Genomic DNA, 23039 nt, shown 5'->3' with positions numbered 1-23039 from the left:
GACCAAGGCCTTAGGTGCTTCTTCAAATGCATCAATCTCCTCTTGAAGCTTGTCCTTGCCTTTGTTCTTGTGGTCTTGTGGTGGAGGATCATCTTGTGCTTGTGTTCCCTTGAAGGAAGTAGGATCATACTTCTCTTGTTGAGGAACAAACTTCGTCTTGGGGTATTGATCTTCTTCCCACTCAACTCCATTGGCATTGAACTTTTGTTCAAAACCAACACCTTGATTCTTCCGGTGCCTTCCTTGCTTGCGTACAATTTCCTCGAATTGCTTACTCCCGGCAAGGCTCTTGTATACACCTTTCTCTATAATTCCCTTCAATAAGCTATTTTCTTGCTCAAGTGTAACTTGGCTAAGAGAATCATTAGTGGAATCAAGAGAACTACTAGTAGCAACAATATTGGATTTGGCATTGTTATTGTTACTACTAGAAGAAAAATCTTTCTTGTACTTGTTACTAGACTTGACTTGAGGCATGTAAGTAGATAAGAGTAAACGCTTGGCAATGTAAGAAGAACTTTTCTTACGGGGATCATCATTGATTGCTTTTAAGAACTCATGCTCTTGGTCAAGATTGAGCTTTTCAAAGCATAACATCTCATGAGCCCTTAAAAGTTCTCGATGATCTTCGAAGATAGTTTCATGAGCTAACTTAAGAGTGTTTAGTTCTTTAGTTAGAAGCTCAATCTTCTCCTTATCATTGTCATTCGTTTTATCTTGATTAGCATGATTAATTGACGTTTCATCATAGTATTCATCACTAGAGTTGTCAATAAGTAAATCATCATCACCTAGCAAGTCATCTTCATCACTATTGAAATCAACAAACTCGGGATGTGTTACCTTTGGACCTTTGGCCATGAAGCATCTTCCAATTCCTTCATTTTGTGAGTCAAATATGTCGTAGGAGTTGGTTGACACAAGTGCTAGACCGGCAACACCTTCATCTTGAGTATATTCGGAGTCAGAGTGATAGCTTCTCTCGGAGTGATTGTCGGAGTCGGAGCCAGATACCCATTCACCAACACAAGCTTGATGTCTTCGTTTTGTGTAGCTCTTTGATGACTTGTCCTTCCTTTCCGAATCCTTGCTTCTCCGTGAGGGTCTTCATTCATAACGATCATCTCTACTCCTTCTCTCTCTTGGTGGTGATTCTTCTCTTTTGCTTCTTCTTTTTGGAGAATCTTCTCTTCTTTTGTAGGGTGCCGTACACTCATTGGAATAGTGTTCGGGTCTCCCGCAATTGTAGCAATTTCGCTCTCGACTAGAAGATATTTTGTCATTGTAGGACCTTGACTTAGAGCTTCTTTCTTTGCTTCTACTCTTGTAGAATTTGTTGAAGTTCTCACCATTAAGCTCAATTCTTCATTGAAGGTTTGTTTCTCACTTGATGATGTGGGGGCTTCACATGAGGCTTTGTAAGCACCACTTGACTTGTTGTGAAGTTCCTCCTTATCCTTGAGTGACATCTCATGAGCAACAATTCTTCCAATGACTTCCGTTGGCTTGAGATCTTTGTAATTTGGCATCATTTGGATCAATGTGCACACGGTATCATACTTTGCATCCAATGCTCTTAGGATCTTCTTGATGATGAATCTGGTGGTCAGCTCTTCACTTCCTAAGCCGGCAATCTCATTTGTGATAAGAGCAAGCCGAGAGTACATTTCAGCGACACCTTCACCATCCTTCATTTTGAACTTGTCAAGCTGACTTTGGAGCACATACAACTTGGATTCCTTGACGGAGTTAGTACCTTCATGCATATCAATCAAAGTATCCCAAATTTTCTTAGCATTCTCAAGATGGCTGATTTTGTTGAATTCTTCGGGGCACAATCCGTTGAAGAGGACATCACAAGCTTGAGCGTTGTATTGCAGCATCTTCAACTCATCCGCGCTGGCTTCACGGTTCGGTTCTCTCCCATCAAAGAATTCACCTTGCAAGCCAATACAAACAATAGCCCGAACGGCGGGGTTATGTCCGAGAATATGCATTTTCATCTTATGCTTCCAACTTGCAAAATTAGTACCATCAAAGTAAGGACCTCTACGATGATAATTTTCCTCGCTAGACGCCATACTCTCCTAGGTTGTGAAACCAAGGCTATGACCACCAAAAGCTATGGAAATCAAAGCAAATGGAGAACAAAGCTCTGATACCACTTGTAGGACCTTGAAGTATGTCTAGAGGGGGGGTGATTAGACTACTTGACCAATTAAAAACTTAACCTTTTCCCAATTTTGGCAGATTTTAGCTATCTTTGAACAAGTCAAGCAATCATCACACAATTCAAGCAAGCATGCAAAGAGTATATAGGCAGCGGAAATTAAAGCATGCAACTTGCAAGAATGTAAAGGGAAGGGTTTGGAGGATTCAAACGCAATTGGAGACACAGATGTTTTTGGCGTGGTTCCGATAGGTGGTGCTATCGTACATCCACGTTGATGGAGACTTCAACCCACAAAGGGTAAAGGTTGCACGAGTCCATGGAGGGCTCCACCCACGAAGGATCCATGAAGAAGCAACCTTGTCTATCCCACCATGGTCGTCGCCCGCGAAGGACTTGCCTCACTAGCGATAGATCTTCAAGAAGTAGGCGATCTCCTTGCCCTTACAAACTCCTTGGTTCAACTCCACAATCTTGTCAGAGGCTCCCAAGTGACTCCTAGCCAATCTAGGAGACACCACTCTTCAAGAAGTAACAAATGGTGCGTTGATGATGAACTCCTTGCTCTTATACTTCAAATGATAGTCTCCCCAACACTCAACTCTCTCTCATGGGATTTGGATCTGGTGGAAAGAAGATTTGAGTGGAAAGCAACTTGGGGAATGCTAGAGATCAAGATTAATATGGTAGGAATGGAATATCTTGGTGTCAACACATGAGTAGGTGGTTCTCTCTCAGAACTGGTAAGTTGGAAGTGTAGGTTTGTTCTGATGGCTCTCTCCACGAATGAAGAGGAGGTGGAGGGGTATATATAGCCTCCACACAAAGTCTAACCATTACACACAATTTACCAAACTCGATGGGACCGAATCAACAAACTCGGTCGGACCGATTTAGTAAACCTAGTGACTGTTAGGGTTTTCGGTGGGACCGACATGCAACTTGGTAGGACTGATATGGTTAGGGTTAGGGAATAACATAATCTCAGTAAGACCGATTACACAAACTCGGTGAGACCGATTTTGGTAATAAGCTTTCCAGAGAGTTGGTCAGGTAAGCTTGGTGGGACCGATTCGCTCTTTCGGTGAGTCCGAAAAGTTACGAAGGGGAAACAGAGAGTTTACATTGCAATCTTGGTGGGACCGATCGCTCACTTCGGTTAGACCGAAACATTACCATGGGAAACCGAGAGATTACAATCCTATCTCGGTGAGACCGAGATCCCTATCAGTGAGACCGATTTGCCTAGGGTTTGTGGCAGTGGCTATGACATTTGAACTCGGTGGCGCCGGATAGAAAGAATCGGTAGGGCTGAGTTTGACGTTGGGTTTTGGTCATATGAGGATGTGAGAAAGTAGTTGAGGGTATTTGGAGCATATCACTAAGCACTTGAAGCAAGAGGCTCATTAAGCAACACATCATCCCTCCTTGATAGTATTGGCTTTTCCTATAGACTCAATGTGATCTTGGATCACTAAAATGTAAAATGAAGAGTCTTGAGCTTTTGAGCTTGAGCCAATCCTTTGTTGTTGATATTTTGAGGGATCCACTTTCATCATCCATGACATGCCATTCATTGAGCTTTCCTGAAATAATAGTCTTGGCATAGCATTAGCTCAATGAGCTATATGTTGTTATGAATTACCAAAACCACCTAGGGATAGTTGCACTTTCACACGCGCATCGCCTTGGTAGTTCATGACACGTGGGACAGCATGACAGGCCATGCTCCCCCACCAATCACTGGGTAAAATCACCTCATTTTTACTATACTTCCTCCGGATCGGTTTACTACATGGTATGCACGTCGTCCTAGGTTGAGAATTTAACTGGCTATATATATATGATGAACAGTATGCTAGCCTTTTAAAAAATGTATACTTTTGTACAGTAGTACTCCACTATCGATTGATTGCGCCATGGAGCAAAAATTTAAATTTTTAAAAAAGGTGGTACATATAGAGAGCGCTCGTCGCCAAATTATGCATATAGTACTATTAAAAAAGCTAGTACATGCTTAATTGGGGTGCTAAATTCTATTAAAGAAATACTAGTACTAGTATGTACATCCTGAAGAGTTAAAGTAACGAGAAGAAACATAACATAGTTCCGCTGGGGGCTCAGCACAACACACCCCTCAAATTAAACTAAGCACACCTGAAATTAAACTATGCAACTAATCCGGTAGACACTGCATTAGAAGTTTAGAACCGCCATGAGCAACGACACTGCCACCTTACTCGGAGTCCTTGTCCACGTCCTCGACTTCGTCCTTGTCCCTCTTCCTCTTGGACGATACTTCTTTGCTTGAACCGCCAACTTGGCTGTTGCTCTTCATCCAACCCTTGTAGATATTGAAACAAAGGTAGCCATCCATTGCAACATAGTGGATGTGGTCTATATCTAGTACATTCCGCTGCCATGCATGCCGATGAAACGTGTAATGAGGTTTCTCCAGTTTGCGGTACGAAGGATGAACCATGGCTCCTGCCAGGGTCAGCATTGAGGGCTGACAAGAGGGCACCAGCCGATTCTTCTAGAAGTCGAAGGGGTTGCCTACAACAAGGCCTATCCGACGCAGGACTTCTTTGTCGTTCTTAAAATCTACAGAAATTTGACTGTTTTGTCCTCGAGGAAGTTCTTAAAATCCTGGCACTCAACGTCGGCATGGCATATGTGGTAGACCAAGCAAACGTTATGTACGCAAACCTGGATCACGGCGGGCTTCTTCCTCTCTTCGTACTTTAGATCCTTCTCTCGTCCCACGACTGTGGTGTACTCAACATCTAGCCTAGCGACCCATGCATCATGTGAGTTTTCGAACATGCGTCTGAAGTGAGAAAGGCATCCTTTCACCATCGCGGAAGTACGGGTGTAGATGACGTCAAACTCATCGCCGGTGATGGTTCTAACCTTGTACTCACCACCGATTGGGGAGATTTGGGACGCCATGGATTTGGGAGGAGGGTTAGGATTAGAGGAACTGCCATAATGTGAATGGACGGGACGACTAGGAGCGAACCGCCGTAGTATAAAAGGACGTGCGGGAAAGAGTAGGAGCGAACTGCCAGCGTGCGAACGGCAGGGTAGTGGCTTTCCATTCTCCCATGATACAGGCTTCCGAGAGCCCTTGGATCTGAGATTGAATGGTTGCATGGCGTGATTCTAGACCTATGGGTGAATATCCTATCCTGGAGGGTTATTCTTAAAATTTTTAGCAACTTAGCATGCGACTGTTTGATCTCAGATCCAAGGGCTGCGAGCAGCCCGTATCATGGTCGCACCTACCATGACCATCGCGTCGCTCGCGTGGTCGCGCCCTTGGAGATTTAACACGGTGTGTTAGGCTATCTGATGTTGGCATGTCATACATAGTCATCACTTAGTCACTCATACTACAACAAGGTTGGCTATAAGTGTATTTTTTTACTCCTCTCTATCTCTTTCTTCGTGCTCCCTCCGTCCCATAATATAAGAACGTTTTTGACACTAGCTAGTGGAGTGTCGAAAATGTTCTTATATAATGGGACACAGGGAGTACTAGTATTTATTGCATTTGCCAAGGAGTGACCTCTTCCAATGAAATGGTATTGCTAAGTTTGCTTCATTTAATTAGCTATAGACTCAAAATTGTCTTTTCACCTAGGTACACGCGCTTAGCACCGTTTCTTCCTTGGGTCACCAAACTAGTCTCTCTCTTCTTGATTAACTTGCCACATCAGACTTTATGCCTATGTGGCAAGCTTAAGCACCTGTAGGAGCAAGTAAGTACAATAGTGCGCTTTACATGGCATTTTTGCATATGTGGAGGAAAGAGAGGCAAGGAAAAAGTGGAGAAGTGGGCTCTCATGCAAGAGCCAACCTCAACTACTACATGGTGGAGCATTGGGAGAGGCACCTGTATGGAGGTGGTCAGGAATCGGGAGACTCACGCCGGTCGTAGCGCCGCAGTTAAAATGATAATGGCAAGTCAAATCACGGGGCCCCACCTGTCCAGCAGTAACTCGCTATCAAATCACACAGCCCTACGTTTGCAGCAGCCTACTCCCTCGTATTCTCGCGTCTCTGTCGAACCAACTAGGCGGAACTGTCCCGTCGCCTACCGGGCAGGAAAAGCCCCGCCCTCGACTATTAAATAGTATACATTATACTAATTTTGTATCCATGGATTGCACCCGCGCCATGGAGCAAAGCGTCTAGAAAACGGCAGTACACATGTACGGAGTATACAGCACGCACGTTGCGTTCGCGTCGCACCCCAAACGGTCGGTCGGTCTGGCACGCTGCTCTCCGAATGGAATGCGCGTCATATTGCGTTTGCACACACATGTGGGACGGCAATTGAGAACCGACCATAGGCACACTCCCCGACCCCGCAAGTCGGGTGACTTAATAGAAGAGGGAGACGAGCGATAGTACTAGAGAAGTGTTGTACTATGTTGGTGCCTAGACGATCCCTGCAAGACACGGAAGATCAGTTCATCCATGCATGTGACCAGACTCCAGCAGACACGCCTGGATTGGCTATCGTCAACATATCGTGCAGGCCGTGTTGTACATGGTTGTAGTTGTGGTGAGAAATCTAAAAAAAGGTTTCTTGTCATCTCGCAAAATTATGTGTCATGTGCTTCGGATCACTGCGAGGGTTAAACAGCGACAACTGAGTTGGGCTAGTCATTGGGGGCACATGCACAAATAGTGACTACTCGGCTGCCATCTAGGTCAAGCCGGCTATGTTAATTAGACATCTATGGACGGACCCCTTTTCTATGAGTTTATCTTTAATTTGAGCTTTGTTCCTCGTCTAGTTTGTCCGTCGGGATTCATGTTGTCTCCTTTGGGCAGTGAGGTTATGTTTTCTTGTCATGTGGCATTTTTTCGTGTTATATGTTATAATGCGGCGCTTCAGATCAAAATGATGACAAATGCGTCTCCGGGCCATGTGCATGAAGACTTCTCGACAGTCATTGACGAGGTCAAGCCGGCTCTGGTAGACAAAAGAAAACTATGTACTACTCCACTATATAGGCAGGAGCCTCCGCGCTTGCTTGCTAGTATTGCTCTCTTCACACCGTCTCAGCCTCTCCAGATCTAAACACGACAGTGGTGGCCACACTCTTTCTCTCTCTGCTCACCGCTGGTCACAAATCCAGCCGGATCCTCTCCGCCGGGGAAGGTGAGAAGGTGCAACGTTCACGCGGTCGTCCTCGGCGACGGCTCTTACCCATTGCTGGGCGCGTCCCGATCAGCCTGCCTTGCCGTTCTCTCCCAAGCACCGCTGGCGAGGGAGGGCCTCCGACCTCTTCTTCCTCGCTGCCGTAGTGTGGGCAGATCCGACCTCCCGCCACCAACCTAGCGACATCCCGGCGACCATCAGGTATAACTTCCTTTGAAACCGGCCTTGCTCTACTTCCCGAGGTCCTAACGTCGCTGCATTTGTAACTTTTACTATTTCTCAGGCCCCCTCGTAGATAGGATCGATCGGCTGTTCAAAAACCACCTAATTTTTTTATGTTTAAGAGGTAAAACTAGTTCATGCACTCGAATCTAGTACTACTTGGTTCAAACAAGGAAGAAAGGGGGTGGGGGTGGGGGAGGATTTGTTACCTGAATCTAGGACTTGGTCGAAAGAGGAAATAATGGGGGCGAAAAGTAGCAGAGACTGGCTATCCAACTGGTCTCTAGGTCTAATAGGGAAATAAAGGGAAACGCAGTACAAACTCAATATAAACCCGATCTATTGGTTGAAAAAGGAAAGAAAGTGGGGACTGGGGGACAAGTCAACAGAGTAAGTCCAGCACTAGATTTGCTAGCCTCACACAGTATAAGGTGGCTATACCGAACAAAAATGGGACCAACCCAGATATCCTGTTTTGATGTTTGTTGCCCCGAGCCACTCTTATGTAATGCCACTGGTAAAATGTAGCAGTCGCACTGTTAAAAGTAAGGACACATTAAACCAATGTTGTTTTCAATGTAATGCCTCCAGTAATATGAATCAATGGCACTTCTTTACATGTCCTGCTAAAATTTCCCATTAAGATAAGTTGGTTCTTTTCGTTAGAAATGCAACTGTCCTAGTCCGCCTACTCTCATGTGCCCAAAGTAATGTCGTATTTAACGGTTATCTTAGTTATCCTGATGCCCAAACTAATATCTAGCAATGCCACTGCTTTAGAAATTGCTACTGTCCTTGTAGGATTTCCATTTAGATAAGGAACATGCTTCTTTTCATTTGATGCATGTTTCATCACTTGTTACTTGTTAGTCACTCTCCTTTCCACGTTTTTTGTGCAAACAGAGATATACATTTCACGCTCGATCTTAGTTGAACTGCACAAATGATATCCAAATTATAGTTGAGCATTCCAGGAGCTTCACAACCAACCTTGATGTTGCTCAATTTTATTGCAACTAATGAAGAATATGCTCTGTGGGTTTCGTTTTCTGATGGAAATGGAACCGGGGCTGGAGCCCTTTTCTTAAATTTTTTTTTGAAGAAGAAGCCGCTAGCTCACGGGACATTGCTTCATTTTTGGTGAACTGCACCAAAAGGTCCCAAGAATTGAAAAAGCTGCTAGCTCACAGGATGTTGCTTCATTTTAGGTGAACTGCACCAAAAGGTCCCATGAATTGAATCATCCATGTTGGTGACTAAAAGAGCGAGCTTCAGCATCCCAGTCTAAGCACCCCCGGCCTCCATCCTTGCGCACGGTACACCTTGTTTGCCACCTACTCGACCCTAGTGTCACTGATAAAATGAAGTAATAATACAATTAAAATAGAGCGAGTGTCATCTCTATCATTTCATTTCCAATGTAGATAAAGAAAGTGCTTCTCTTTGTTAAAGTATGTTTCATCAACTAGTGCCATTGTTAATGTTTAAGCGTTTCTGCAAACTGGGTGCTTAATTTTAGTTGATATGTACAAAAATAGAGATTTGAATGTCTCAAGGCGCCTCCTTGTACTACTGTTGTACACTGATGTTCATCACTGGCAGAAGGTGTATATGGGAGACTTGGGACGATGTCCAGTATGAGGCGTACCGTATGAGGCGTCGCAGGGCCCATCTCGCCCTCGTAGCATGGCATACTATGATACTATCGCAATATTTTCTTCTATTTATTTTGTGTATTTCATCAACTAGTGCCACTATAATGTAATCACGCTTTTTCATTATCTGTGCAAACAGGGTTATTCAGCTGCATTTTGGTGGAACTGCACAAATGTACGTATGGAACCGGCATATATGCAGAGTGCGAGGTGTGCCAAGTAAAAATTACCGACACCAACCATGCTGCATGCACGCATTGGCATCCACCACAACCAGTGGGATGTGTGGCGCTCTATGTGGACGGATCTTTCTCGGCAGCAAATCCTCTAACCAAATACTAGTAGCTTATATTGGCAGTTTTCTAGGGAGTACTCTTTTCTGAAAGAAGCACCAATCTATTTTTCTTTATTTGTACACTGTGTCACAACTTTGACCCAAAGGTCCAGAGCTATTTTAGGGTGATTGGCGTAGTACTCAGAGACTGATTGTAAGCATGATTTTCATTAGCTGTCACACTGATTGTAAGCATGAGCAGGTGGAAGATTAGGTTAGTGCGAAGCTTACCTTAAACCCTACCGCCGCCGTTGAAACGAGGCGAGCGTCGAGGGAACCGTGGAGAACGTCGGGGAAGCGACGTCGCGCCATCCGGCCTCCTCTTGCGGTGGGAGAACGAATACTCCTGTGGCTCCGGCTGGCTCTGCACCCTCACGAACGGCACACCATACTCGATCGATTCGTTATCCTCTGGGTGCTCGACCTTCGACCTGTACGCCCACCACCTCCGCCTGACTATCGCCTCGGGCGAATCTGTCTGCTCCATCGCCCATAGGAGATACTCGATGAACTCGGAGGACTGCGGCGTGACTGCCGCCGAGGAGTACATGTACATCGCCGCCCTCATCGCTGCCGTCTCGCTCTTTCGCATACATTGCCACATGGCCCGCACCGTCCTCGAAATCTCCCACTCATTGTCAAACCAACTAAGGATCTCCTTCAACCTGGCTAACTTTGCCTGGTCGCCGCCGGCGATCTGCCTGATTCGCTGCTGCATCCTCTCCATAGATGTCGTTCTGAGTGGTCCGGTGCTAGCTTTGGAAGATGGGAGGAGAGACGGTGGTCTTGCAATAGAGAAGAGGGAGAGGAGAGGAGGTGGTTTTGGAATGGAGATGATGGAGAGGAGAGGAGGTGGTTTTGCAATGGAGAGAAGATCAGAAGAGGGAGATGCGAGACGGTGGTTTTGGAATGGAGATGATGGAGAGGAGAGGAGGTGGTTTTGGAATGGAGATGATGGAGAGGAGAGGAGGTGGTTTTGCAATGGAGAAGATCAGAAGAGGGAGAGGCGAGACGATGGTTTTGGAATGGAGATGATGGACAGGAGAGGAGGTGGTTTTGAAATGGAGAAGATCAGAAGAGGGAGAGGCGAGACAGTGGTTTTGGAATGGAGATGATGGAGAGGAGAGGAGGTGGTTTTGCAATGGAGAAGAGGGAGAGGAGCATGCGACAGCAATTTAGGATTGGGCAAGAGGGCCGGCGCGCTGTGACTGGATCAAAATCAAAATCAATTTACCCTTCAATTAAGAAAGCGGCCTCACATTAACTGGTCTCCCTTTTATTCTAGGTCATAATTTTCACACATAAAATATATATTATACATTGCAAAAATAATATAATTTGAAAGTACATTCAGACACGAACCAAACGATACAATTTTTGGTGACATGCATTCACATTTTGCTTGTCACATACAGTACGTGGTCAAACTTTGACCCAAAATACACAAAACAACAAAAAAATACTTCCAAGACCAGGGCCGCTCTTCCGCTCTTCTCCTGTCCCAATCTAAATCCACCGCCGCTCCTCTCCTGTTCCAATCTAAATCCAGCATCGCTCCTCTCCTCTTCCATTTCAAAACCACCGCCCCTCCTCTCCTGTTCCAGTCCAAAACCAGCGTCGCTCCTCTCCCGTTCTAATCCAAAACCAGCGCCGCTCCTCTCCTCTTCCATTCAAGAACCACCGCCGGCGAGTGAAGGTGCTGTGGAGAAGTAGATCGATGGAGGAGTACAACCGATACGTGAGGATCGCAGACGGCGACCCTGTGAAGCTAGCTAGGATGTTGGAGATACAGTCTTGGTTTGACAACAAGGACCAACTAGCGGCGACGGCGACATCCATGGCCAAATATCTGCAACAGAGCGAAAAGGCAGCGATACTCCCGGAGGGAGTCGCGCCGGAGTACATAGAGCTGCTCCTCTGGGCCATGGAGCAAACAGATTCACCGAATCCAATCGTGAGGGAGCGCTGGTGGGAGTATCGATCCCAGATGGAGCATCCACCAGAGATTGAAGGATCGAGCATCTACAGGGTGCCGTTTGTGAGGGTGTCCTGCCAGAGCGAGCCGGTGGAGTCTTCGTTGACCGAACCCAACTGCAAGAGGAGAAAAGCAGTTGGCCCGACGACGCTTCGCTGCCATCGTCTCCCTCGCCATTCACATCGTCTCACGGGATGGCTGTCTGCCATCGAGGAATAGGAGGGGGCTGCCCCCCAGCCCAGCAGGTTGTGAATTGTCAGGAGGAGCTTAGGGTTGTCAGTATTTGCAGGTTGTGAATTGTGTTTTGTGTTGTGTATTTTGAGAGTACTTTCAGATATGAATGTCTTTTGAATTTCAGATTTGCAGTATTGAGCATATGAAGAATTTTATGAATTCTAGAGATCTATTTTTAGCACTTAAAAAATGTAGTTTCATAGGAGTATAAAAGTGCAGACGAGAAGACACTGCAAGTTTCAGTTTCAGATAAGAAACTGCAAGTTCAGTTTCAGATAAAAAACTGCAACTTTCAGAGGCAGAGCATTTATATTAACATGGCCTTTTCAAACAGGGTTAACATCATGTTGGACGTTTTATTCGTGGTCGAAAATGGAACTACCAGCCAGTTAACATCATGCTGATCAACATTCATGCATAGCACATCTTCATATGATGCACAGTCAAAATGCCCACACAATGTTGAGTGTGCGAAACAGAGAAAACGAGGGATGGAGTTTTGGCAAGTGTTGGACGTGGTTTTGGGCTGCCCCGTCTAGGCTTTCATTTTTAACATGCGCAGCCCACGACCTCGGATGGGAGGGCCTGTTTGTATTTTCTTAGGGCCGTCATGTATCGACCGGCCTATGGACCTCCCATCCGAGGTTTTATTTTTGGCAGCCCAATTTATGTATTTTTTTGAAGAAAACGCAGCGGTCTGTTCTATTTTTCTATATAAGAATAGGAACGCCAGGTACAACTTATGTTTCCCTTTTAACTATATTATATATATTTAAATTATTTTATATGTTATTATATATTATTTTTATTGTCATCATATATTTAACAGATACTTACATATGTAAGAAAACAATATCCCACATCTTATTAACTTATAAAAATAATTTCTTAACAAATAAAATCCTGGATTGTTTTGGCACGAAAATCCTAGTGATTGTGTACAAAAGCTTGGTAAGATTTAAGGACGAATGTAATAATATCACTTATTATTTAAATATATTTATAACAAAATGCTCAGCCCTTTTTTATTTTTTGATAACATTGCTGGCCCAACCCAACATTATAATTAGAATCAGCCCAGCAAAATCATGTATCTAGATAAAGTGCAAATGGCCTGTAATTTTTTAGGAAATAAAATAAATGGGCCGCATGAAAGCTACATTAATTGTTCACCCAACCCAGCTAATGGCTGTAATTCAAAAAAAAAAAAGATCAAATTGACTGTAAATTCTACCGTGCAAAAAAAGACTGTAAATTCTGAAAAATGGGTTGAATACGTGCCACATTTTGGAGGCTGAAATGTGGGCCAATAGGTCGAAGCCAACGCAAGTCGTTGTAAATTTAGTTAACAAATGATTCTGACATGTTAGCCGTTGGATTTACATCCAACGGCCGACATCCATCTTCAATCTCTCGTCTTCTTCCACCAGCGCCGCCGGGACCACCTCCCGCCTCCTGCTGCTAGCAGCTCTGCCATTCCTCCAACCCTCCACATTCGCCAGGCCATTCCTCCAACCCTCCACACCTCCTGTTCTTCTCCACCGACTGCCGAACCACACCGCACTAGAACCAGTTAACCCTCGTACACCTCTCCGTCTGCGACTCTACTCCCGCGTCTTCCCATCTCTGACTCGTTGCTGTCCGGGGCCTCGCCGTCGTCCACCACCTTGGATGCGCTCGGCGCGGCGTGGTCAATGTGGTCAACGTACGACACCATCAGAAGTAGGCTGTGCGTGGAGAGGCTGACAGCTGGGTCCACGTCCGCACACAAGGAAATGCCTCCTTATTACGCGCAAAATAATGATTCCTCCACCTAACATCTGGGACCCATCGGAAGGGCCTATGTATTTCGCGAAAGAAACGTGCCACCCGCTGACTTGTCGGACCCACCAGCTATCTTCGCACGCAAGGAAGTGCCTCCTTATTACGCACAAAAAATGAATACTCCCCCTGCTAGCTGGAACCCAGCATTCTGGGAGGCTGACTTGTGGGCCTACCAAGTTGATGGGGATGGAGGGCTTTGTCAACTTAGTCAATATGAACGATTCTAGCTCCTGTTACCATATGATGTTCATCCAACGGTTATAGTGCTTCTTCAACCTCTGGTCTTCTTGCTCCAGCCACCCAAACCAGCGCCGGTCGTGCCGCGTGCTCCTGCCTCCCATGGCCGGCTGTGATGCCGCGGAGGCCTCACCACCCCCTACTACTCCCACCGCTGGCAAAGCCATCCCTCTACTCACCCACACCCCCTGTTAATCTACGGCGACAGCAGCCTCACACCGCAGCCGAACCAGTGAACCCTCGTACTCCTCTTCATGTGGGCATCCACTGCTGCGTCTTCCCCGGCTCCGAGTCGTCCCCTTCCTAGGCCTCACCGTCGTCCACCGCCATGGTGCTCTCGGCGCAGCGTGGTCAACGTGGTCAAGGAACGACTTCCATCAGACGTGGACTGTACGTGGAGAGGCTGACAGCTGGGTCCACGGCTGCAGCAAGGAAGTGCCTCCTTATTACACGGAAAATAATGATTCCTCCACCTGACAGCGGGGACCCACTGGACAGGCCACCGTATTTCGTGAAAAAAAGTTCCCCCCTGACTGCTGGGACCCACCAGCTACATCTTCGCACGCAAGGAAGTGCGTCTAGGCAAAAAAACGATTCGCCCCCCTGACTGCTGGGACCCAGCAGCTACATCTTCGCACGCAAGGAAGTGCGTCCGGGCAAAAAAAAAATGATTCACCCCCCTGACTGCTGGGACCCACCAGCTACATCTTCGCACGCAAGGAAGTGTGTCCGGGCAAAAAAAATGATTCGCCCCCCTGACTGCTGGGACCCACCAGCTACATCTTCGCACGCAAAGGAAGTGCGTCCAGGCAAAAAAATGATTCGCCCCTTTGACTGCTGGGACCCACCAGCTACATTTTCGCACGCAAGGAACTTCCTGACAGTCGGGACCCACCTGGTCGAAGCATACATAGCGTTGTCATTCTGGTCGCGAACTTGTACGTACATATATACTAGTCGATGTCGAGGCGTGCACGTGTCGTAGTAGAGGCGCGTACGTGTCGTAGTAGATGCGCGCATGTAGCATGTACACGTACGTACATCGGCCAGGGTGTAAGAAAGAAAATACGGCCACGTATGTGTACATACGGGCGGGGTCTCGAATGCCTAGTCGCGCATACGTACGACGAGGGCTCGTGTTCATGGGGAGGCAACGGAATGCGTCGTGTTCATGGGGAGGCAACGGAATGCGTCGTGTTCATGGGGAGGCAACAAAATGCGTCGTGTTCATGCGGAGGCAATGGAATGCGTCGTGTTCACGGGGAGGCAATGGAATGCGTCGTGTTCATCGGGAGGCAACGGAACGCATGGGAGCCAACCGGCTTGGACGGAACAGGCGATGGAAATGAGGCCTGGCGTACCGCAAAACGGAGTAAACGAACCTCCTACGGTCGAAATGGGGGTCCTGTTGATCGGGAGGGGTGTGGCGTACTGCAAAACGGACGAAACGGACCTCCTACGATCGAAGCGGGGGTCCTGTTGATCAGGACGGGTGTGGCGTACTGCAAAACAGACGAAACAGACCTCCTACGATCGACACGGGGGTCTTGTTGATCGAGAGGGGTGTGGCGTACTGCAAAACGGACGAAACAGACTTGTGTTGGAGCGCTACGGTCGAAACGGGGGGGAGGGGTGTGGCGTACCGCAAAACAGGACTCCACGGGATACTGTTCATCTCCACCGTCGACCTCCTCTAGCCTCCACGGGCTACCGTCGACCTCCTCCAGCCTCCACGGGCTCCTGTTCATCCAGCCTCCACCGCGTGCTACTCCACCGGCTACTGTTCAACCACCCCTCCACGGGCACCCCTCCATCGTCTACCTGTTCATCGAGCCGTCCACACCATGGGGTCCTGTTCAACCACCCCTCCACGGCCACCCCTCCATCGTCTACTGTTCATCCAGACCTCCACACCACGGGTTCCTGTTCATCCAGAGGTAACGCCACCGCTCACTGTTCATCCAAACCCTCCCACAACGCTCACTATTCATCCCAGAGGCAGCATCGGTCAACTTCAGTTAGCAGAAGTAGCGAAGGAATCGGTCCATCAGGTTCAGTTAACAGCCATCGATCGATCGTTTGGGTTCAGTAACACGTAGCCTGCAGTGCAATCGCTCGGGTTCAGTTAGGGCCAACGCCTCGCACACACGCGCGTACCTGTATGAGAGAAACACGCATCGCTCTCCCACCATAACCGGCAACTCCCTGAAATTTTCCTCCCCCTCGCTTCTACGACGGTTTTTCTGTCATGGACGGCCCAAAGAATGTCATGCAGCTGCGTCTCCGTCCCGCCCAGGACGAAAAGCCCATTTTCTTTCATGATTTTTTGTCATAGAAGTAGGAGCCCACCACATCTATGATGATACCGGGTTTTGTCACAATTATCGTCATAGAAGTGTCATATGTATGACAGAAAAAAAATTTGTTCGGCCCAAAATGTCATGGATGTGTCTTTTTTTGTAGTGATGGCATCGTGATAAAGTTGTCATTCTTCCTTCGGGAACTCCATCGTACTTATGAAAGAATAAAGGGTGGGTATTCTGGGAGAACGGACCTCTACAAGGTTGACTATCTGGTCAATAACATCGGGGAAGGTGGCGGAAAGTAACTCTCGAATTGAAACTGAAGAAAATATCAAGAGCAAAGTAAGGAGGTATCAAGGAAAGTTTAGGATGGACAGGCAATCGTTCGATGTCTGAGACAACGCGTGAAAGGGGTCCAGAGCAACGAGTTTAAGTATAGCGTCTGATACCAGAATAGATCACTAGGCACGTGAATTACATACGAAGTCGACAACGAGGAATAGCTTTGGCAACAGGGGTGTATAGGAGAGTCAGGTTTCGATCTTGTGGAACTTTGGGTTATGGGCCCACCATGTGGGTCAAAGGTAGAAAGGGCGCTGACATATTACAAGATCATGTATGCAAGGCTGGTCTGAGGATAGCCTGTCAGCTATGTTCGGCGACAACATTGGTACCAAGGGCGAGGGACGAAGAGAACCATTCTCCTGCTCGTTGAATGAGGCGGACCAATAGGCAAAGTTCTCGTCCATAGGTGGTTACCGAAATGTCATCATCGATAGCAATAGGGTCTTACTGACAAGGTTGTACACCAGGGTGTTCACATAAGCAACGGATCATTACTGCTCATATCATATAAACCACGAGGTTAAATAAGACAATGGAAAGGAAAAATGTGATTATCAGATTAAACAGAATAATGGAAAGGAAAATGTGTTTAAACACATATTTCAGGGGTATATCGTTCCCAAGGACCAGCAGAGCATGATATCCATGACATGATATAAGTGTAGAAAACCCTTTAATCAAGGGTAGAGAAATTCCATGATATTACCCATACAATGGTGTTTGGATAATTGAGCAAGAAACATTTAGCATTGGGCTTCAAGATGTTTTTTTTGAAAATCGGAGTACCACATACATGCTTCGAGATAGCATTGACATGGTCTTCAAGCAAAGGTCGGACTTTGGATACACAAAGGATCCATCAGGAATGACTCATAGAATAAGGATTACAATTCCCTCATGGAAGAATGGCTAACCTTGCTAAAATGGAAACTATAACAATAGGTCCTCTGGCCAGGTGTGCCGGGCATGACATCACCTTACCGGGTCATAAAAGACCAGTGTTATAACTCTTGGAATTTTGTTTCAACCATCATATCCGACCGAGATTCGGATCTGCACTACTAGGGAAAACCCTAGTAGTAACGCGGGTTTTGAGGCTAGCAGCAGCGCGGGTGGCCGCGCTACTAATAAGGCTCTACAACTAACTTATAGTAGTAGCGCGGTTCGCACCCGCGCTACTACTGTTGACGATATCAGTAGAGCGTTCTCCAAAAGCGCTACTATTAGTTAGCTGTAGCAATTTCGTTGTCCCTCGCTACTGCTATATCTTTCATCATTTTCCCATTGTACCCCTTTCCCTTTCAGATACTAGGTACTATTAGATATCAAATTCATAAACCATTATAAGTACTAGGTAGTACTCCCTTCGTTCCAAATTACTCGTCGTGGAACCACGACGAGTAATTTGGAACGAAGGGAGTACTAGATAACAATTTCATGCATAGTCAACATGCATCCTCAAGCAGTACAAGGTCATATCGACGGCGATCATCATATGTAGTTCTAGATGATATCAACGACGACCATCATATGTAGTTCTAGATGATATCGACGACGATCATCATATGTAGTTCTAGATGATATAGCCACACACACATATGTAGTTCTAGATGATATCAAAGACAATCATCATCCTCAAGCCTGGGTGGTCGGTGTTCCTGATAGTAATTAGGATGGCCTGTCCAACACGAAGATTCTTGCCATCGAGGAATTTCTTCCACCCAACTGAGTTTAAGTGTGTGTGACCGTCAGTGTCCACGCGGTAAGTACAGGTTGTGACGGAGCCCCTTGCAGTAAGGCGTAGTCCAGCTGGGCCTTCTTCATCAGGCTCGATACCATAACTCACAGATAGGCTCTTTGCCAATTTCTGAATAAGAAAAATATATCAATTAATAAATAGCCTCGCACATACCCTTGCAAATAAGTATATATGGATTATCTACACTATTAATAGTTCCTTAGATTCTACACTAATAAGCATGTGATCGAACTCTACACTAAAACATATCATCGACTAGATTCCACACAACATACCATATCATTGGACTATACACTAAGTATTTCATCGGATAATTTGCATTTGTAAGTATAACATACCATATCATGTCGTTCAACCATGGTACTTGTCAGGCGGGTCACGAATGGCACCCCGACAAACTCAGCATGTGGCGGAATTATGTCCCACAGGTTGGACACATCCTCCTCGCTCAGCCTCATTCTTTGAGCTACGATGGCTTCATGAAGTGGGTCCTCATCATCTTCATTGAGTGGGTCCTCATTATCTTCATCATCTTCACCATCTTCATCATCTTCGTCATCTTCATCATCTTCCACCAAGTTGAGATAAATGACAGCCAGCTTGGGTCTTTCTGCTCTGAAAGAGAAGCTGATCAACTCACCACGAGTAAGATGCATGCGGGCGAGGAAACGGGCCCATCCATCTCCTCCAATCTGCGACATATTGCGTCCTTTCTCAACCTCCATAGTGTACGGCCCCCAGGAGCCTCAAATGTCACAGTGTCTCCTGTCAGCTTGTTGAATTTCAACCTCACATTGCATGGGACGATCTGTGTAAAATAAGCAAAATGACACAATGCAGTAATGCCAACACTAAAAATAAAATAGTTGTTACATTTCATCTGATTTCTTACTGCCACATGATGAAAACTTGGCTGGAAGTAGATGCCGAACAGCTTGCCAGTTGCAAGGCTGCTGGCGCACGTTGACTTGCACAGTTGACATAGTGGTGGTGGTGGTGGCGCCATTTTTCCTAAAGCAATATGAGCAAAGGATTAACGATCCACTTCATAGGAAAGAAAAACAGTAGCATGTGATATTTTTGGTTCTTCCATGAGAAGCAATTTGATGGACAATTATAATCCTAAGATCTAGTAACATATTAGATGACAAGGTACCACCTACATTTTGCCAAAAAATAACTTATTACAAAAAAACAAAAGCATCTACCTATCCATGTACAGAAAAAATAACAACAAAATGGTGCATACTAAATCAACTAGCCTACTAAATCAACTAAATCAGAATGTTCTAAATCAACTAAATCAACTAGCCTACTAAATCAACTAAATCATATCAACTAAATCAAAATGTTGCATATGAACTAGCCTACTAAATCAAAATGTAGCAGGGAGGAGGGAGAAGGAGGGGCGACTCGAGGAGGCAGAAGAGAGTAGGATGGAGGAGGAAGGCGGAGCGAGGAGGGGCCGGCCGGCGGCCAGTGGAGGGAGGATGGAGGAGCGAGGAGGGGCCAGCCAGCGGCGAGTGGAGGAAGGACGGAGGAGGAGGCCGTTACCGAGTCCAGCAAGGAGGATGAGGTGACGACGGGGCAGAGGGAGGAGGGGCGACGGGGGAGGACCGGCGCGGGGGGTTGAGGTGGAGATCCAGTGAGTGTGTGAGTGTGAGTGGATCAGATAGAGGAGAGGAGGGTGGGAGATGGAATGGCTTAGCAGTAGCGCGCTATAGAGAAAGGCACTACTGCTAAACTACCTAGCAGTAGCGCCTTTCACAAAGAAGGCGCTACTGCTATGTGTCAGCATGTAAAAATAGACTTCAAAAATACATTGATCATCAACAGTCTTTTTGTGTACAATCTGATTTGTCAATATGATTCCTCACCGGTTTAGGAACCAGTGAAGACTCATATTGCGGCCACAAATTCTACACATAGAGTTCAATGAAGACCAAGTGCTTGTCAAAGTATGAGAAGTAACATATTTAAGGTGGTAGAAACTCTCTTCATGGAGCAAGGTGGGACTAAATTTTTGTAGTAAACTTAGCAGTAGCGCTTATTGGTGAAATGCGATGCTACTATGATTCATAGTAGTAGTGCTCTTGTTGATAACGGCTGCTGCTAGAACTAGCCTCACGGCGGCCTCGTGCGAATTATAGCAGTAGCGCTTCTTAGAGCGGGCGCGCTACTCCTATATTTATTTCAGCAGCGAGTTATGTTTGTACGCGCTACTGCTACGTAGCAGCAGCGCCTTATTTTAAAGCATGCTGCTGGTAAGATTCTGTGTATAGGCTTTTCCCTAGTAGTGCTGCTTGGGGTCAGGATACCTTAGACTCAGGATGCCTGAGAAGAAAAAGGTGCGACACAAATTGACGAGAGGACATCGTAAGATTCTCGGGAAATGAACTATGGAAGCGAGTTACGAAGCAAGAGTTCATAAGTAAACCAAGGAGAGGACGAGGAGGTTTCTTATGGACTTAGCGAGAATTCAACGAGATTTCCAAAAGATCGATTTCCACAATTATGTGAACAAGGAGATAACATTTGTCAGATCAAATGATATAAGGAGGTATGCTCAGGAATTCATACTCGCTTAAACATTGGTTGATAGGTGCACCCGAAATAGGGTCATAGGTAGCCTGATCAATTGTCAGAATGGCGATCTAATAATCGATAGGCTAAGAATGAACTGTCGATCATTAATTTCAAAGCAATAGGGTTGCTAGAAGTGTAGAATCCAAACAACACCATTCACTTGTTGGTACCCCGGTTAGAATCAACACGGGGACCAAGAAAGAATGATGATGGGGAGAAGTATCACTATACCAAGAATTCTTAAGAGGTGGAGCAATCCTCACAACATTCTTGATATAGAAGACAGTAATACTACAAGGTAGAACATAATCTAAGCTAGATAGCAAGGAAAACAAGATGGAACACAAAACATGAACAAGTTTGTGTTGGGGAAGGCAAGAATGTTGTCGATGATAACACAAATCATCGAGGGGTAATGATGGTATTTCCCATCATGAATTCGATTGATATCCTGGAAGAGCTCAAAATATTGCTGATAACCACAACACAATTGTCAAGAGATTTCATGAAGGTGTAATCGATTGGCGATGACGACAAGTCAAAGGAATGATGAAACAAAGGTTATTGGAACCATGGGTACGACACAAACTCGAAATCAAGTTTGTTGTTCAAGGAGAACTGATATTACAAGGAAGATCGATTTAAGATTATCTCGCCATCGAAATTTGTGCTCCGGGAAGAAGGACCAGGTAGCACAGTTAAAATTTAGCACGATAAAGATCTAGTCAATCAGGTTAGGAATGACATGAAGGATTATTAAACTCGTAAGCAGCGAAAATTTCTTAGAGTTATAGAATCGGTGTGCGGAATCGATTCACTTATTGGTGTTCTCGAGTGACTAATAACTCAGAACCCGAGGAAATCTGAAATGGTGAGAAGCAATACTAGATGAAGAATCGTAGGAAGCAACATATATCTTTGTTATTCTCGAGATACCAGAGTGTAATACTTGACGGTTGATCGAAGTAATGGTTGGACTGGGGTATTGATCCATAGAAGACAAATGCTTAAACTTGCCCAAGAAATTGGATCAAAGAAGAAGAATATGGTTGGAACCATAGTTGCAAGGGGTCCAATTTAATGACAGAGAAATAATTACCCAAATGATTAAATATTTTCCAAGAAGCTTCCATGATAAGTTCCACATCAGGTCCATGGGCATGAACACAAAGTTCAAGGTCGACTCCCACTTATCTAATGCATAATCTTTCATTCACTTCTCGCCTTTGACAAAGTTTTAGTGTTGAAATTTTATCTGACATAACACTAGTAGAGTATGACCTATAGTAGTTTCCGGGTTCACATAGATTAGAAAAGGCATAGGTTCAATCCATCGGGACCTCTTAGGAACGTATACCATCAACTTCAGGGGTAATAACCCAAGCTCGGAAGTAGAGCATGGTTGAGAAGGTAGATGATACAATTTACCAAAGGCATTATGTATCAGGGGAAGGACTGACAAAGTTATTGAATATGAAGGACGTTGTCGGATAAAATCCAATAAAGGATCTGGTGGTCCATAAGGGATCTGATGCGAGCATCAGTACTCAACCAGAAGAAGAAAGAATGCAAAGAGGTCAGATTATAGAAACAACTGACTAACTCAAAGCCCATTTGCACAAGAATTAAGAATTCCTAGTCAAGGGATCAGAAGCAACACACTGATTAGGATGGATAAGCTGAGTAGGCTTAGGGGTATAATCGATGGCAATTTGATTGGTCGAGAACCAGATCATATTCAAAATGACGTCTGAGCTGGAAGGATGAATTCTAGGAGTCGACTGTGGGTTGTGAGCATCCTCAGCATATTGAACCAACAGACTAAAAATGATAGAGACAAAGGATGCCAATAACTTTAATAGACTTATGGGATTAACCATAATGCAATCAAGCAATAATTTGAAGAGCAAGAGGTTGTTGATGATTTTTGGAAGATCAGATATTATTTCAAACTATCATATGAAACATATGAACATATGGAGATGAGCGGATACTCGATAAGTGCGAGGAATTATCGTTGGAGGTATCAATTTGACAAAGAACTGCAAGGCAGTAGGCACAGAGTATTCTCAGAACAACAGAGAGAATTTTGGGGTATCTTGTAATAACAAGATCAACGGGGAATGATTGTATCAATGGCAAGTGCACGTGGTTATCCATAGGGGTTTATCAATGGAAGCAAATTGCAATAGCGATGGCACAAAGTCTCGAGAGAACAT

This window comes from Triticum aestivum, chromosome 1B, assembly GCF_018294505.1.
Source record: "Triticum aestivum cultivar Chinese Spring chromosome 1B, IWGSC CS RefSeq v2.1, whole genome shotgun sequence".
Lineage (NCBI taxonomy): Eukaryota > Viridiplantae > Streptophyta > Magnoliopsida > Poales > Poaceae > Triticum > Triticum aestivum.
This window is presented reverse-complemented; position numbering follows the sequence as displayed.